This window comes from Aythya fuligula, chromosome 8 (genome assembly GCF_009819795.1).
Source record: "Aythya fuligula isolate bAytFul2 chromosome 8, bAytFul2.pri, whole genome shotgun sequence".
Lineage (NCBI taxonomy): Eukaryota > Metazoa > Chordata > Aves > Anseriformes > Anatidae > Aythya > Aythya fuligula.
The window spans coordinates 982017-998698 of NC_045566.1; positions in this window are offsets into that span (position 1 = coordinate 982017).

The window sequence follows — 16682 nt, forward strand, 5'->3', positions numbered from 1 at the left end:
GCCCGGGGCTCAGCACCCAGGGGTGGCCCTGGGCAGGGGATGCAAGCCGAGGGAGAACCAACGTCACGCGAGCGATGCTGCAGTGCTAACGGATCCGTCTGCATAGCCGGGCTGATCTTGATATTTGCAGTGAAAGAAAGAGCCTCTTCAAAACTTAGAGAAATGTTTTTCCAAAGCCACTCGGTAACTTCCTTGTGACCTTACTACTGTACAATGAGTAGGAAGAAAATCATTTTGCCATAGGCCATCAGAAAAGACTTGGTTAGGTGAACAGCAGAACTTCTCCCAGGATTAAAATACAGTGACATTTTCTGTTTTTTGGTTTGTTTTTCTGTTTTGGTTTTTGTTTTTTAATGAGTTTAACCTGGAGTCAACAGAGTCCCCAATTCTTTCCAAATCTCAGCAACAGCCTACAGGGAAGAATATATTTATTTCCTGCATCTGTTCTCCAAATTAAATCAGAAAATGTTTATAAAGGAATAAATGGTTCTTGGTAGTCCCCGGGGAAGCTCTTATGGAAACCTGACATTATAGAGATGCTTGCTGCCAGTGATCTCTGTGTTGCAGCATGGCTGGAACCTTTCTTCACGGAACTTTTTTTCCTCCTTTTATATTGTACTAATTGTAAGGGAAATATAACACCACTGCAGGGTTAAAATCTGGTTCCAGTGAAGTCAATGGCAAGAATTCCATTTATTTCATTGGATCAAGGATTTCATTTCAGATGTTTATTGTGCTGTCAGAACAGGGAGCAAGCAGACTGCGTGTCTGCAAGGCACGCAGGGTATCTAGCAATCAGCCTTGGTGTTATATTGCAGAATCATTTGCGTTTGCTCCAGCATTAGGAACATTGTTCGAGGGTGTTTTAATTGCACATATGAACACAAAGGAAGAGTCAGTGTGCCATTAATACAACATTGATGTTTAGCACTTATGATAAAGCACCGTGTGGAACTATGATCAAATCTGACAAGTCCAAACTTTAAACGATGTACAGCATTTTATGATGCATGTAGTATTTTTAGTAGCAACAGACTATGACATTTGAGGGCTGCAGCCTAGTAGGATATACCAGTGTTTCCCGCTTCTATGTAATATTTTGTATGGGTTTAGAGAAGATGGCCTCTGTTGTGCATTGTTTGTGAAATGTTTCTTATCCCAGAGAGGTGTATGATGTAAAATACGTCAGTGAAAAGTGTATATTTTATGTGAGAGGAAAATACATTTTAATAAAGGTAAGCTTTGTTAGCTGTAAAAATGGCAACTGTTCAAGTGTACAGTAACTTCTTACTAATGTACGAAAATCTGTGATATTTTTGATTTGATTGTATTTGTATTGCCCAAATAAAACATTTTGGCTGTATTGTTCTTAACTGTTACTTTTTTAAAAAAGGGATAATGCGCATTTATTTCTCAAGAATGTGGTTAGTGATGGTGGCATTTAAGCCATGATGCTTTTCCTTTTACCTATTTTTTTTTTCTTTACGGGAAGGTATAAGCTAAAAAGTTACATCTGGAATTCCAGACAACATGAGTCAGCCATATCCAAATGTAAAACCACAAAAATGCCCATGCCAGAAAAGCAAAAGGATGATGAGACACCTTTATTTTATCAACATATATGGTAACTAAGTTCCTTTCAAAAACATCAGCAATAAAAGGATGCATCACCTGTCTAGACTGTCTGTTTGGGTGCAAATCTAATGAAAAGGACCCCCAGCTGCTCGGTTCCCAGTAAAATCAAACAGCAAGACACCTCTGGAGGCAGCATGGAGATGGAGGGCAGGGCGGTAGCAGGCTCTGGAAGATGACAGGGTGATCCCATGGGATCTGAAGCAGCTGGGTCCCAAACGAACTGAGCTGATGAAGTGTCTCCTCCAGTAACCTACCACACACGGAACTGCCATCATCTATCAAAGAGTTTTTTTAGAAGCGTCAGCTACATCAACCATGTTTCCTAGCCAACCCTGCCAAGCAAATACTCATGCTTCAAACGTTTCCGTGGAATTATAATAATAATATAATAATAGGCCTCATAAAACAACTTTCATTTCAAAAGGGTCTAAAAACACTTTAGAAACATTTGCATACTGAAGAATTGTTTCACCTGACGCTGAACTGCAGCTGCCTGCAGGGTGCAACAGGGCGACCTGGCAAGAGCGCAGAGCTCACGGCAGCAGTTCTGAGCCCGAGATGAAGATGTGACAATGACAGCACGCTGCTCGAGTGGGAGCTTGTGGCAGGGAGGTGGGAACGAGGCTGCTCACTGAGATCTATAAGACCCCAGGAGACGTGGAGCAGCTGCATCCCAAATGAGCCTGGCTTGATGAATTGATAGTTCAGAGGGAATTGAGGCAGGCTGAATACAAAAACTCACAGAAATTAGCACAGGATCTGAAGATTGTGATGCTACACTTCCCCAAGCAGTTGTACCTTTGATACACCACGTATCATAGCATTAATTATCTCCAGAAAGAGCTGCACAAACATGGTGAACATTACTTTTTCCTGTGGGGTGCCTGTGCCAAGCCTGGTGGCAGCGCAGCCCCCAGCACGGAGACTCTGCTGCTGCCTGGAAAAGATTTATCAAAAGCTGGGTGAGAACTCACATCACGCTAGTTCTTGGCCAAGCAAGCTGTTCACTGCTGTGGTATTCAAATATCCAGCTGTGATATCAGGCTTTCCCTTGAGATTTGTCCTCAAAATCTCAAGGGCTGGGGCTGGAATACAGCACCTCGTGGTGAGTGGTGCTGGGGGCTGTGGGGAGAGGCCCAGGGCTGGGGGCACGAAGCCCTCAGCCCCAGGGCCTGTCCCCCCATGGCCTGGGAAGGGCAGCCATGCTCTCTTTAGGCTTTTAGGCATGAATGAGTCTGATTTTCTTTGGAGCTGGGAGCACACCATGTACTCTGAGAAGCGGCTGCTCAGCACAGCATTTGGCCATGGCGATGCCGGTGTGCATTTCCTTGAAATTGTCTTGTTTCACTGAAAAAAAAAGTCTTTTTTACATCAAATTGCATGCATTCTGGCTGGACAAAGTCACACGGTTTGAGGTGTGTCTATAAGTGCGGGTTATGTGTAGTAGCTGAGGGTGGCTATTACACTTAGGTCCCTCTCTGGCTTAACTCCCATGAGGACAGCCGCTCACTCAGCCCCTTCGGAGAGGTCACAGCCAAAAGAGAATCCAGGTTTAGAAGAGGATAAAATCCAGAAGGCCAGGGGTACAGCTTCAAAGCAGGGGAGGTAGCTTTTACATGCAAAGCATTTAGTGCCACTTCGGAGCACACAGCCTGGAAAGCCTCACTTACAAACAAGTGCTTGGCCCAGGAGCCCTGCTGACAAAACCGACTGACCCGTGCTCGTCCCCACGGTGTGCTCGAGAAGCAGTCAGTCCAAGCAGGACAGCCCCCAGTAACGGGGCTTCCTCCGAGCACAAAAACACCCTTGCCACTGTGGTACCAGCTCCCATCTGCATTTTCTGCAATTACACCAAGTGCCACGGCTACGTGGTGGGGAAATGAATTGCATCGAGTGCTGAACCTTGCAACACTCCCAGTGATGGCATTACAGCACTCCCAAGAATTAATTTCTTTCTGTCTTCAGGTTAATGAGTTGAAAACAAAAATATATGGTCTCAGGCAACAACAACAAAAATATTTATCTAAAACGCACAATGTTTCCAGTTGTCAGATTTATTCCACTCTTTTTACAATGCTAATGTGTGATGCCAGGCTTCTTCTTTCAGGGAGAAGCACAAGGTTTATTTTTCCGGATCTGAGTCAGATGATGGCCTCATTTAATTGTTTGTTTTTCCCAGAGTGCATTCACCCTTACCTGCTGAATGGAGTCTTCTCAACTATGGGAAGGGAAAACAAATTGAATTTTAATCAAAGGGTTTCTATTCTGATCACTGCTGGTCTACTTTCACTTTATAGTTACCAATAAAATGTTAAAGAGAGTATCACCGGTGGATTTATTTTGATTGATTGCATCTGCCCACTCTCTTGCATTTTAAGGTACCTCATTACTGTACATTCAAGAATTGCATTTCTTAGCATGTTTAATAAGCCTTAAACTTTAGACAGCTAATTGGTTCAGCTGGCGTTTCTGTGCCTTAGCGGAAAAGCTAATAAAAAGAAGCACAAAAATTGAAGAATATTAATAGTTCTTACTTCGTAAAGATAAGCTTAACGGGCAGTTTATGCTTTAATTAATACATGGAAAGCAAAGAATGCTTAAAAAAGATAGATTACCATCTGAGTAAAGACTACCTTGCAATATTTTTTTTTCTATCCCCCATACACATTTAGGTATTCATGTCCCATATAGATTCTTTACCTGACCTTTCAGATTGTGAGAAAAAGAGAATTTGTACATTTAAATCCTATAGCAGTAAGAAATGTACAAGAACATTTTAAATGTCATCTTTCACAATAGGATCTTCTCTAATAATTATCTTTATTAAAATTAAAACATATTGTTCGATCTCCCTCACCACAATTATTTTCAAACAGAGGGACAAAAAAAGAGGCAAAATGTGTCCTGACAATTTTTGGTGGGAATAACTAAAATGTACTTCTTTGAATACCTCAGTCTATAGCAAGTTAATTGATGATAATATGTCACCAAAATATAATAGAGAATTTTGCTGCAAGATACTTTTAAGCATTTATTTTTTTGCTTCTTGTTTATAGTGACTCAATGATAGTGATTCAGTGACTTAGACTCTTAGTGACTTTAGAGAACAAGTCTTAAGAGGAGCAACTGAGGGAGCTGGGGTCGTTCAGCCTGGAGAAAAGAAGGCTCAGAGGAAACCTTATTGTACTTTACAATGACCTTAACAGAGGTGGTAGGAAGGTGGGGATCAGGCTCTTCTCCTAAGCACCAAGTGATGAGGGCAAATGGCCTCAAGTTGTGCCAGGGGAGGTTTAGGCTGGCTGTTAGGAGAAATCTCTACTGGAAGGTTGTGCAGCATTGGAATGGGCTGCCCAGGAAAGTGGTTGAAGGACTCAGAAAGGAGGAGTTATTAGCTGTGCACCTTGTCCTCGTTACAGCTGCAGCCCCGTGTCAAGTAGCCCAGGTGAAAGGAAACATATCCCTTGGTGTGACCAGGCATGAAGGGGGACACTCTCCTATAACCCATGCCACATTTTGGCTACAACAAACTTCCCACCTCTCCAGAAACACAAATCAACCCTCCCTCTGCTGCTGACTCCTGTCCTGGCCAGGTTTGCCACTGGCACCAGCTGACTGCTGACACCCAGGACAGGCTTTTACCAGGAGACCTTGCCAGAGCACCACTAAGAGATCAGATTTTCAAGAGGGAAGCATTTGGTTCTTCCTTTCACGTCAGAGGTAAGAAAATATTTGTATCTGGATAAGAAGTGACTCAGCAACCCACACAAGCCTATGACCATCCTGAGTGGCTAAGGCCAGTCCTCCACATCCTAACGCCTTACATACAAGGCAGCTGGATTCTGGCCAGCTTGCTGGCCAGGCCACCAGGGAAAAGCTTCCATTAGATTTGTTTCTAATGAACAGCCTGTCTGGAAAATGTACTTTCTTGCTTTTCCTCCCTGGAAGTGCCAACTAACATTTTTAATAGGATATTTGATTTGCTTGAACAAATGCAGGCTCCATTAGTCATTGTTGGTGGTTCTTGTTTTTTTCCCAGTGATAGGCAGTAGTAAATCCCACACTAGACTTCTGTGACTGTGTCTGATAAATGTTGCCTACAGCCCGAGTACTATCTTTCAACAAGCACAAATCTTGCTGCTACAGTGTTTTGTGTTCTTTCTTCCAAAAAATAAATATCTGCTGATGCCTTATGCTTCCCCCAATCTGTCCTTTCTTGGTAGAAAGGCTCATTTTTTCCAAGACACCTGAGCTGAACAGGTATTATTGCCTATGCTTTTAAAAAAAGAACAAAAACAACAGAAAACAAACTTTGTCTTTATTAGCTGACTGGTTTCTGAAGACGCTATGATGACAGTCACTTTCTGTAATACCGGTGTAGTCCTGCTACCAACCCTGCTATCAACACAATGGGCATAAAGTGATGCCTTGCGATATCTGTGGATCATTATACCTTCTTACATGCTGCCGGCTGGAAGTTACTGATGATTTCTGTCTACCATCTAATGCCAGAGATCACCTTTTCAAGGCATATTTTTTTTTTCTCTATTGCTCTATAGTTTTATGGACTGATACACACCAGGAAAGTTATAGAGGACAAATCTGCAATATCATAGCACTTCACAACTGAACAAATATGCCTCTTCCCCCTTCCTGCTGTGGAAGAGTTAGAGAAATGTCTTTTAAAAATGTGACCTCTCCAGATCAGTTTATAGCAGAAAGATCAGAATGATGAAAGTTCTTATTTACTGCAAATAGTCTTCTGGGTCTGTTTTGCAAAGAGCATGAATTTTCTGTACATTTGCGTCATCCCTCTGAACACAAGGCAGACATAAAACTTTGGCAAAAAGGGGCAAGTCCCATCGCTGTGGGTAGCGTGATGAGACAGTCCTCACAGTAAATCGGGCATGCTCCTCACGTTCCCAGGGCCCTTTCACTTTTGTTTTTTTTGGTGGCAATTTTCTTTAAAGGTAGTGCCTGAGCAGCAAGAGGATGCCCAGGCGCTGCCTGCAGCCTGGCAGTGGTGCTGGCATGGAGGTGAGTGCAGGCGGCTCCACCACGGCACGACCACAGCACCCTGCAGCACCTGACTAGCAGGCACAACTTTTCCAAATGACCTAATCTATGCATTCTTTCTCTCATTTAACACTTAAAATGAGTCCTTATCTTATGGATCAGTAATGGCTAAAGAGGAAACCAAAGCATCAAGCTATCTGGAAATATCTGAGGAATGCAACGTTACAAATGGGTTAGCTTTGTACCTCAGGAATAAATATTTTGTGTTTGTACCGACACTGCCAGACATCAGCAGGTATTTCGGTGAAGCTGAGTGTCAGACTATGATGCACAGCCCCACATCCCACAAGGTGGGTAAATGTGCCTGGAGGAGGTGGATGTTAACTCGCTGTGCTAACATTTGCATCTCATTTACATCTGGCTGAGGTTTCGCTGCATGGCTCCTCCTTACGCTACGCAGACGTGCCCCTGGTCTCCGAGGCTCCTGCTGCAGCTCCTGGGCCTGTGCTGGCAGAGACAGCAGGGACCTGTCACCGACGAGCTTCCCCAAGTACCAGTGCCTCTGCACTGCATTATTTATATATATATATATATAAGTTAAGCACTTGGTGCCTTTCCAGCCTGTAATTTAACACTTGTGTCACGGGAGTATGATGATAAGTTTCGGGGGCTGCACTTACCAGTATGCCCACTCTGCTCCTGCTTCACAGCCAGTAGATGTGGGAGTGCAGCAGACCTTGCCTGGCCGCCAAACACAGCGAGTCACCCTGGCATGGCTATCGTGATTCATGCACAAAGGTCGTTTCAAAGCAGGTTTTTATTTGCTACCATTATTTTTAACATTAAAACAAGACTGTTACTGAGTAATCTGACTGTTACTCATTGTTGATAGTCATTGGGAAATCTTTTTCACTTGCTAGACTGAGGAACCTAAAATAATAGGCTGTATTTCAGATATTGTGAGCTGCTAAATGTGTACTGTAACTCTTTAGCAGCTTTGGGAAAAATCAAGGCCCTGAAGGTAAGTGCAGCTGCAGCGCGCTCTGAGAAGCTGGCCAGTCCCCTCAGAGGGGAGGTCTCTGCCCCGTGATTCTTCACAAAAGCAGTTTTCATCAATTTTTATCTGTCCTGCATCAGAGATTATTCACAACAAGCATTCAGCTAAAGTCAGTAGGACTACCAAAGCTGTAGGTGTTCGCCAGATGTGTCTTAAAGAAAGCAGCAGTTGGAAGCAAGGAATGCCTCCTCATACTGACTTCGATTGCCCTGTGCCCTCTGATTGTCCGTGCCCTTCCTTGCTTTTTGTAAATCCGTTTCGCAGGTCGATGACCAAAGCTCAAACACAAGGCTGTCCAGGCAGCTGTCTCTTTAGAAATGTGCTCTCTGAATGCAGTGCAGCAAAAGCTATCTCCTGTGAAATCTAATTTAATACATTAATGTGGATTCATAAAACAAAGTCACACATTGTGCGAGCAACATTATTTGTGGCACTGGAATCTTACTGATTACAACAATATATAATACAGTGTCTATCACTGGGAAAAAATATAAAATCAGCTAATCCACAAGAGCAATGAAGAGAACAGGAACAATTCTGTCCTCCTTGAGCGTGGTAATTTTGTAATGGTCTTCACAGTCTCACTTTCTGAAGCAGCCAGTCTCTACTCATGTGGTAATCACTCGGGGAAGATTCCCTCCTGCTCTTTATTATGTGAGTGAAGCTGCCTGTTGCTGGTTCAGACCAATGGGATTATAACTCTTCAATAGTCCCAGCATGACACTAGCAAGATTTCAGCTTAATCCAGGGCCACAGTTCAGCCAGTAGCAACTGCTTCAATTTCTATTGCAGTTTACTTAGGCTTAACACCAGCAGCAAAGTGCCGCACCCTCCCTGCCTGAACATGATTAAACCACTTTCATGGCATTACGTGGAAAGTAAAATCCACAGCTTTCCCTTACGTGACTGTTTTACATAACATGGGCATCAACCAGGAGGAATAACACTGCTATTACTTAAGAAAAAAAAAAATAAAAGCTCTCAGAGTGCTTGCTGGCCAGTTGACTTATCGCCACTGCAGCTGCAGACATTTTCCTAAATGAGTCTCAAATTATGTATTTATATCACTTCTGGGCCCCGGCATAATGGGGCCAGATCTTCTACCTCTCTCCACTGCACTTTGTTTATATAGATCCAGGCCATTTTCCTCTAACTGGGGTTGGACCATAGCACTGATGTGCAGGCAGGTTTTGGATTATCAGTACCCTGGAAGAAATCTGCCAAACATTATACTCTGTGTGTTAATTACTTTCCCAAGATCTCTAATGTGCAGGCAAATGGTTCCCCCTGCTGCACTGAGCTATTCTTAAGTCTCCTCTAACCAAACACTTCTGTTTAATAGGCCATCCAGTGTAGAAGCACTAGTCCAGGGAAGTGTGTTAATTTATGGCAGGCTAAAGATACAGCTGTGCCTAGTTATATTTAGGTAGCCAAGGGGATAGTTTCTTTGCATTTATTCCCTTCAGACGTGCATTTTTATACTAAAACCACACATGATCTAGAACATAATACTTTGTCAATGTTCAGTGTCACCTGCCAGGAAAACACTGCATTTAAAAATATTCTCCAAAGTTTTTGGAATCTGTTCAGCAAGTGCTAAATTTATGAATTCTAGAAGCAGCTTTTGTGATCGTACTGAGAGGTGAACTTGGTAATGCACAAAGATACGATTGCGGGTCTGCAGAAGTCCCGCAGTATCTGTCTCAAACTCAAATCAGTTTAGCAGCTCAAATGTGAGGCATCTGAGTTTGGAAATTTTTCCCAGACAGCCTTCTTTGGGTGAACAAGTTTTGATCAATAGTCTTGATTTTCAGTCATAGGGTCTGAAGTACACCATCAAGAGTCTATTTGAACACCTCAGAATGGCCATTTATATTCTTTCTGCACAGTTTTGCTATCTTGAAGACGCATATTTACCATCTCTCTGAGAATTCTGAAGAGCATCAAAGGATACTGTTGAGTTCAGAATAACAGGACAACTCTTTCTTGTGCTGAGTACCTTGTTACTTCAAAATATTCCATATATCCACTGTGAATGGTATGTTTGTGGCAAGAGCTGAGAGGCTTGAGTTACAAGCAAGCTGTAAACATGAAAATCAAGATTATTTTTCAAGTACAACTGTGGTCTATCTGGGTACCTTGGCTGCACCCATCTGCATGCCACATACTCCACAGTCACTGGGTGGTCCAGGAACTCCCCAGCAAGCTATCTGCATGGTAAGGCAGTGGATATGGTGAGGAAATGGACCAGTTTGAAACCTAGATGACGTGCTAGACCCACACACAAGACTGCGCAGTCATGTGAGGCTGTGGTCAAGTGTATCATGAGAAGTGAGCAAAGCAGTGACGTGAGGAGTCTCTCCCAGAGCAAACTGCAGCTGTCGCTGCAAGGGCTGCTGCAGCAGAGACTGCCACCACCGCTGGACAGCAGGCAGCCAGCCTGCTCAGGAGATCTGATTCCCCGTGGGAGCATTCCCCAGTGCCAAGATCTCTATATTTATTTATTTTCATTTTAACAAACACTGTGTCTGAGTTCTTGTGCAACATGATGAGGGGCAATGTGGAAGAAAAGGTAAACTTTCCTAATCTCCTGGTACTTTTAATGCTTTTCTAGTACACTGCTGACTCTTCGGTTGTTCCTCTCTAATTTCAGTGGCCGGATCTTCCTGTATTCCCTTGTGGAGGCAAAGAACCAGGGACAACCATGTTTAGGGATGGGCTTTTGCAGGTATTTCTTTTTAATGTCCAAATACAAATTCAGTGGAAATATTAAGCAGATGTATAAACAATGCCACCCCTTTTACACAGATGCGTGCGGTGCTGGCACTCTGTTTTATTGGAGCGGTTAACATTTGTAGCTCTAGAAAACAAAGCGCTCTGTTCACACTTGAAGGTGCTTTATATTTCCTCTTTAAACAGTAAGGCTGCATATGGGCTTTTCTAATGTTGGTTTTTCACAGAAGAGCAGTGCCTAAGAGTAAATCATATTGCTTTTGTTCTCAATCTGAGGGCCACTGTCAATAAGTGCTCCATGAACAGGAGTTGTTTTAGTTATCCTGAGAAACCTCCATACAGTAATAAATTAATTTCTCACAAATAACCAACTGAGCTGAACTGTTCCGAAGGCAAAACTCTTTATGAACTGGAAATGCATAACCCAAAATATTCACCTATATTTGTTAGTAGAATAATCAAATATTTATCAGTAGTTTCAGAAACCTGACTATTGCTGTCTCATGTTCTCCTCCTTTTGATGTTCAGAGCTGCAAATGTCAAAAACACGCATCAGTTTTTTTGTGTTTACCTACATCATTCACAAATGCCTGGAGCTTCTCATTTGTCTAATTGTCCTCAGTTGCAAAAGGATACAAAAGGAAGTAAACAGCTATGAAAAGAACTGTTTATACCAGCCTGCCTGTACATCTCTCAGAGGTTTTTAGGCAACTTCTCAAATAATTGTATTTCCTTTAAGAAACATTCAGAGAGGGGTGCTTAGGCCCATAGTGAGACATTTTGGCACCCATGGGAGGATATTAATTTGATTTTCTTCATCTGTTGAATCTGTTGAAAGACAGCTACAGCTGGTAAGTGAAATACACACACAAACACAAACACACACACAGCATTGCAAGCTTTGGATTAAAGAAAAAATTCACCCCGTTGAAAAGGCTTTTTTTTTTTTTTTTTTTTTTTTTGGATCCTTGTGATTTCACTGTGTTTTCTCCATTATTTTGGTGTCTCAGTGTTACGCTTGTTGTGGTTCATGCATTCCCTCAGTTTTAATAGCTAGCTTCCAGTATGGAATGTCGACTCTACTACAGTAGAAATTTTAAGAGAGAAAGTTTGATCTGAAAAGATTTAAAATCTATTATTCAAATAGAAGCAATTTGTTTAGTAAAAGCTTTGAGAGTTTCAGGGGGAAAACTAAAATTTTGTTCCTCCTCTCTCCCACAACAGATTACACTCTATGAATTGCCTACGAATCAGCCAAAATATGCGTGGGTATTTCTGTTTATATAGAACTGAAGATTGAAAGGAAAGCAGGCAGTTTTCCATACTGTTTTATGAGCTACCTGAACTTGTAAAAGGAATGTATGTCGGTCAAACTTTGCCAATAGAATTAGGAAAACAGAGTGTTTTGCATACACACTCCAAGATGACATGAAAAGGAGTACAGGTGCTGCACACCTAGGTGTGCTTCTGAGCACACAAGTGCACAAGCAAAGTATACATGTAATTCGGTTACACTTTGATTTCAAATGGGCTGCACCAGCTGGTATTTCATAGTCACATTAAACCAGCATTGGCACCAAAAGAAACATTCTTCCTTTCCTCCAGCACCAGATATTTACTCCTTCTCTGTTTCTTATTTGTAGTGGCATAACCTTTTGTTTGGCTGCCTAGGAAATGTAACTGGAGAGGTAATCCTGGTTGAAACTAACCCCTTTTTTCTCAATATTTTTAATCGGTTCTACTTTCTCAGTCTGGTTTAGTACTACCAGAATACTTGTCTGTATTTGCATCGTCAGGATTTGTCTTTTGCAACATAAAGTAATGCAAATGCTTCAATAATTATTACAAATACCTATCCTGAGATATCTTTCAGGACTGAAATTTCAAAGGTTGAGGAATATGACAGATGCTTGACTTAATAACTGAATCTCAGTCTTCATCGGGGGGTTTCAGGTGGGACTGCCATCCTTAAGAAACCTCCCATCTCCAGGATCCTTCTGAAAAAGCAGAGTAAACTTTCCTTTACTCTTAAGTAAGTTTCAATATACATTTACATGATTGAAGGCTGGCAGTGGAGTTGAAAGAAATTTCACTGTCACTAGAAAGAATGCAGAAGGGGACACAAGCTGGATTCAGAGCCACCGCTCATGTACACATTTATAACTGCACTGCCATTGATAAAAAAAAAATGCTTCAGAGCAATTTCTTGGAATAGTAAGGATTTGTGTGATCAAAGCTATGGTTACTTGCAACCCAACATGATAGCAGTGAGAAGCTGTCTCAGTTTGATAAAGATTATGACTGACTCTTTTCAGGAAATTTCTCCCACAATTAAAAATGCATATTTTACACTTTGTTCATAATTTTGGAGGATCATTTTAATACACAGGTATATGCTTTTCCTCCAGTAATTTTTTCTTCCTTTTTAATCAACATATTTTGCTTTAGCTATCTGGAATTCCTATTTTTATCTCTAAAAAACAACCTTCCAGAGACATGCTGGATTCTGAGAGCAACTGATAAAACCACAGAAATTCAGAGATAACGGTAAAATTTGTCTTATGTATTTTTATTCTTCTCCCTCTACCAAGTTTGAAATGCAAATTATGGGAACCTGCACAGTGTAGTGCTTAAAGATAAGCACATGCCGTTTCAAGTAAAAAATATTGTAAGAAACAAAACTCACAGCAAGGATTCTCGGGTTCAGTCCATGCACCTCCAGCTCTGAAATGCCACGGAAGGCACGGCTCTTACATTTTGTCCAGAATATGACATGCCAGAACAATCTGTGCAGCAAATTAATGCAAATACTCACTATGTGACATTTATCTAAAGGGCCCATTTGCTAACTGGTGCTTTCTCCCTGCCATTATTTTTGATATTCAGCATTAATAAAATTCCTTATGTTTTTGATTTTTGTGCTTCTATTTTATTTCAGCCACCAGTACAGGAATTTCCATTAGTGATTTTTCTAAAGGTTCCATATTCCAAAAGGTTAAAGGTGAAATGAAAGCCATCACATTGCTTCAAGAGAGACAAGAGGAATTGTCTTGCTTGCCTGCATCTGCCTCTTTCAGCAGACCAGTGAGAAATATTGAAGTTTTTTCTCATTCCAAAACTTTGAATTTTCTTCATAGGAACAATTCAAACTTTTTTATCTGTTGCTGATGTCTCTGAACAATTTACTGAATTCGAGTGTAAGGGAGAGGGGAAAGTTCAGGAAATTGCTAAGGACAATTCCTGCTGCATCAGACAGGTCTCACCCTGAAGAGCCGGGATTGTGGAGTGTTATTTTGGGCTCCAAGCATCTCTTAATACCTTTATACACTTCATACCTTTATGCCACAATGAACTCAGAGAAGACAAATTAGAATCATTTGTCTCTCGTCTGGCACATTCAAGTCATAAAACCGTGACAACCAAACTGTCTTGAGCATGGCCCAGGATCACGTGGAAGTTCTTTCCTCACCAGGTGTGCTCTGGCAACCCCTCTGCTGCAGAAGCACTGCTCTCACTGCAGAAAAGTGCTGAGGATTGGAGTGGTTCCATTCATCTTCTCTCTGCTGTGACATCCCTTCTCTGTCAGAGTCCTAAGTAGAGTTTAAGCATTTCTCTACAATGAATGCCACTGATATTGCCTGCCCTTCCCTCACATCATCTGAAGTTTGCTGCAGGCTGGCCAGACAGCTGCTCATGAACTGGAGAGCATAACCCAAATCTGCTGCACTCAGGAGGGGGGACTGCAGCATATCTAGAGGCAGCAACAAAGTCGTGCTGCCTCTCACCTTGCTGCTGACAGGAGGTGGGCAAGCTCACCGTGACAGCAGACACCTCCTGCATTTGCACGTCAGAGATGGGCATACATGGTGGATTGATGCCTTTAACAGCATTAAAATATTTCTTTTGTAATGTAAGTGACTTCAAATATTAGAAATTATATGCATATATCTTAAGTTGAAAGTGTTCAGAGGCTGGCTTTCTGCACTCAGAGCTGCCTGTGAATACTGTGGTTGTCAGTGGGCAACATGGCTAGGTCATGGCATCTGGTTTAGGTAGTGCTGCTTGCTACACAGGGCAGAAGGTCAATAGCCCTGACAAGGAACTTTAGCCTTGTCTTTCTCTTCTTTCTCTTAGGTGTTGGTATCACTCTAAGGACCCTCCTGTCTGTTTTTCTTTCCTTTTTTTTTTAAAAAAAATTATTTTTTTATTTTCCCAACTACATAGGTTGTAAGTGTGTGCTTTGCATTTTCAGAATGTTAATAGAATAGGTCAGGGACAATTGGTTTCATTAGATTACTGTATCTGAATAGACTCTTGATGCCTATTGGGCTTGCTTTCTTTTTCTTTATGTGTTATATTTAGCTGTGACCTTGAATTTTGTTGTCTTTTGTTCATTCGTTCGTTACAGAAAAGGTTTTTCTCTCTCTCCCTATCTTGACAAAGATGAGAAATGGATTTTTCTTTTTTTCAAACTCATACACGAGCATAGTACATTTCCTAACAAAATGTGATGAGCATACAGCACTGGACTTTCCATCAGAAAGTGCTTCCATCTTTCTCATACCAGCTACGTAATATTCTCTTTTTCCTGCAGATGGACTGATCATTGAACACGATTTCTTGTTAAGCAGGATTGTTTTGAAAAGCCACAAATGACAAAGTAGAGAATTCCCTTTTCTTTTACAGACTTTGCTTTGCATTTTATGTTGTTTCTGTTAAGGACTTGGTAAGTGTAGCACAAAAGCAGACTGGTAGAGTCACTGGCCCCAGACTGGCTCCCCTTCTGCACCCTCCGAGGACTGGCAGGAGGGGTTTCTGTCAGTGTGGGGGGGCAGCGGCAGCTGTCACTGCACTGTCCCATCACTGCGAGGATACAGTGCTCCCTAACATTGCAGTGTCACCTTTGGATAGCAGCTATAGGACATGAAAGAAAGCATTTACTCAGCATCCAGCGTTGCTCCTCGGACGTTCCCTGAAAGGCAGCTTCTGGAAGCTGCGCTGAGGGCACGGGCACCGGGCATCTCCCTGTGCTGCACAGGGGCTCTGCTGCTCCCTGGCCGCCTCTGGCTCTGACGAGAGAGGGGTCCCAGGGCTCTGTGCAGGCTTCCTGACCCAGGCATAAATCCATTCAGTGGATTTTCTTGACTGAATAAACTCCAGAATTCTGATTTGAGTGAATGGGCATAGTGTTTGCATCAATGGTTATGACAGCCTACAAAATTAACTTGCAGTATTTTATCTCCACTAATGTAAATATGAGAAATCAAGCACGACATCCCAGAAGACATAGTGTGAGCTTGACCATAATCTGCCACTGTACTCCACTACGGAAAATGCAGAGCAGTCCCCAGACGTGCATCTGACAGTGGCTGTTTTCCTCGGCTGCGTGGTGAAGTGAGCGTGTTAACCTGTTGCTGCTGCTTCCTCAGCAGCACGGCAGCTAAAATTCAGTCTGCTAACACTCAGTCTGGTTGAACAAACAAATTCAAGCAAGGTACTGGAAACAATCTGACTGTGGAGGCAAAAGCTCCATGCAGGTTACATTTTCCTGCTGATTTTCTTTCTGTGTGGCAGTCAGTCACCTGTAGCTCAGGCATCTCTGCAATGCCTTGCTGTGTATAACGAAATACATCCTGACATGAGCCTGACAATTTTAATAAAAATCACCATCAGAAAAAATATATATAAATATATACATTAATAAGCTTTATTTCTTGATATTCTAAAGCTTGAGGTTTTGATAATCTATACTCTTCAGGGGAAAGCCCAGTAATTTCAATTTCTGCTTGCAAAGGTTTTTTGTGACTGCATTTCTTATTCACCTTAATAACACATACATCCTTTTCACTGACTGGTAGACTGTAAGCCTGCTATGACAATATAAAAAAAAAAAGGCAAGGGACATCGGATAGATATCCAATATATCTATATTGGATTTCTGTATCCAAAGCATATAAGACAGACAGTTAAAACAACCCTATAACAGATAAAACAAAGCATACGGCCAGACAGATAAAACAGCCCGACTGAGGTCTGGCAGAGCAGCATTCAGAGCAAGAGCCCCGACTCCAGCAACCAGGCCAGCACCCGGGGAGTGGAGAAGCAGGCAGAGACGGTGGGCTCAGCCCGTAGCCACTGCTGCTTCGCTTGGGGAACAGCACTTAACCTTCTGCTGGCAGGAGAACGTATATAACATCAGGCTAAATGACAGGTTTTGAACAAAAATACAGCTCTGACTTCTAAT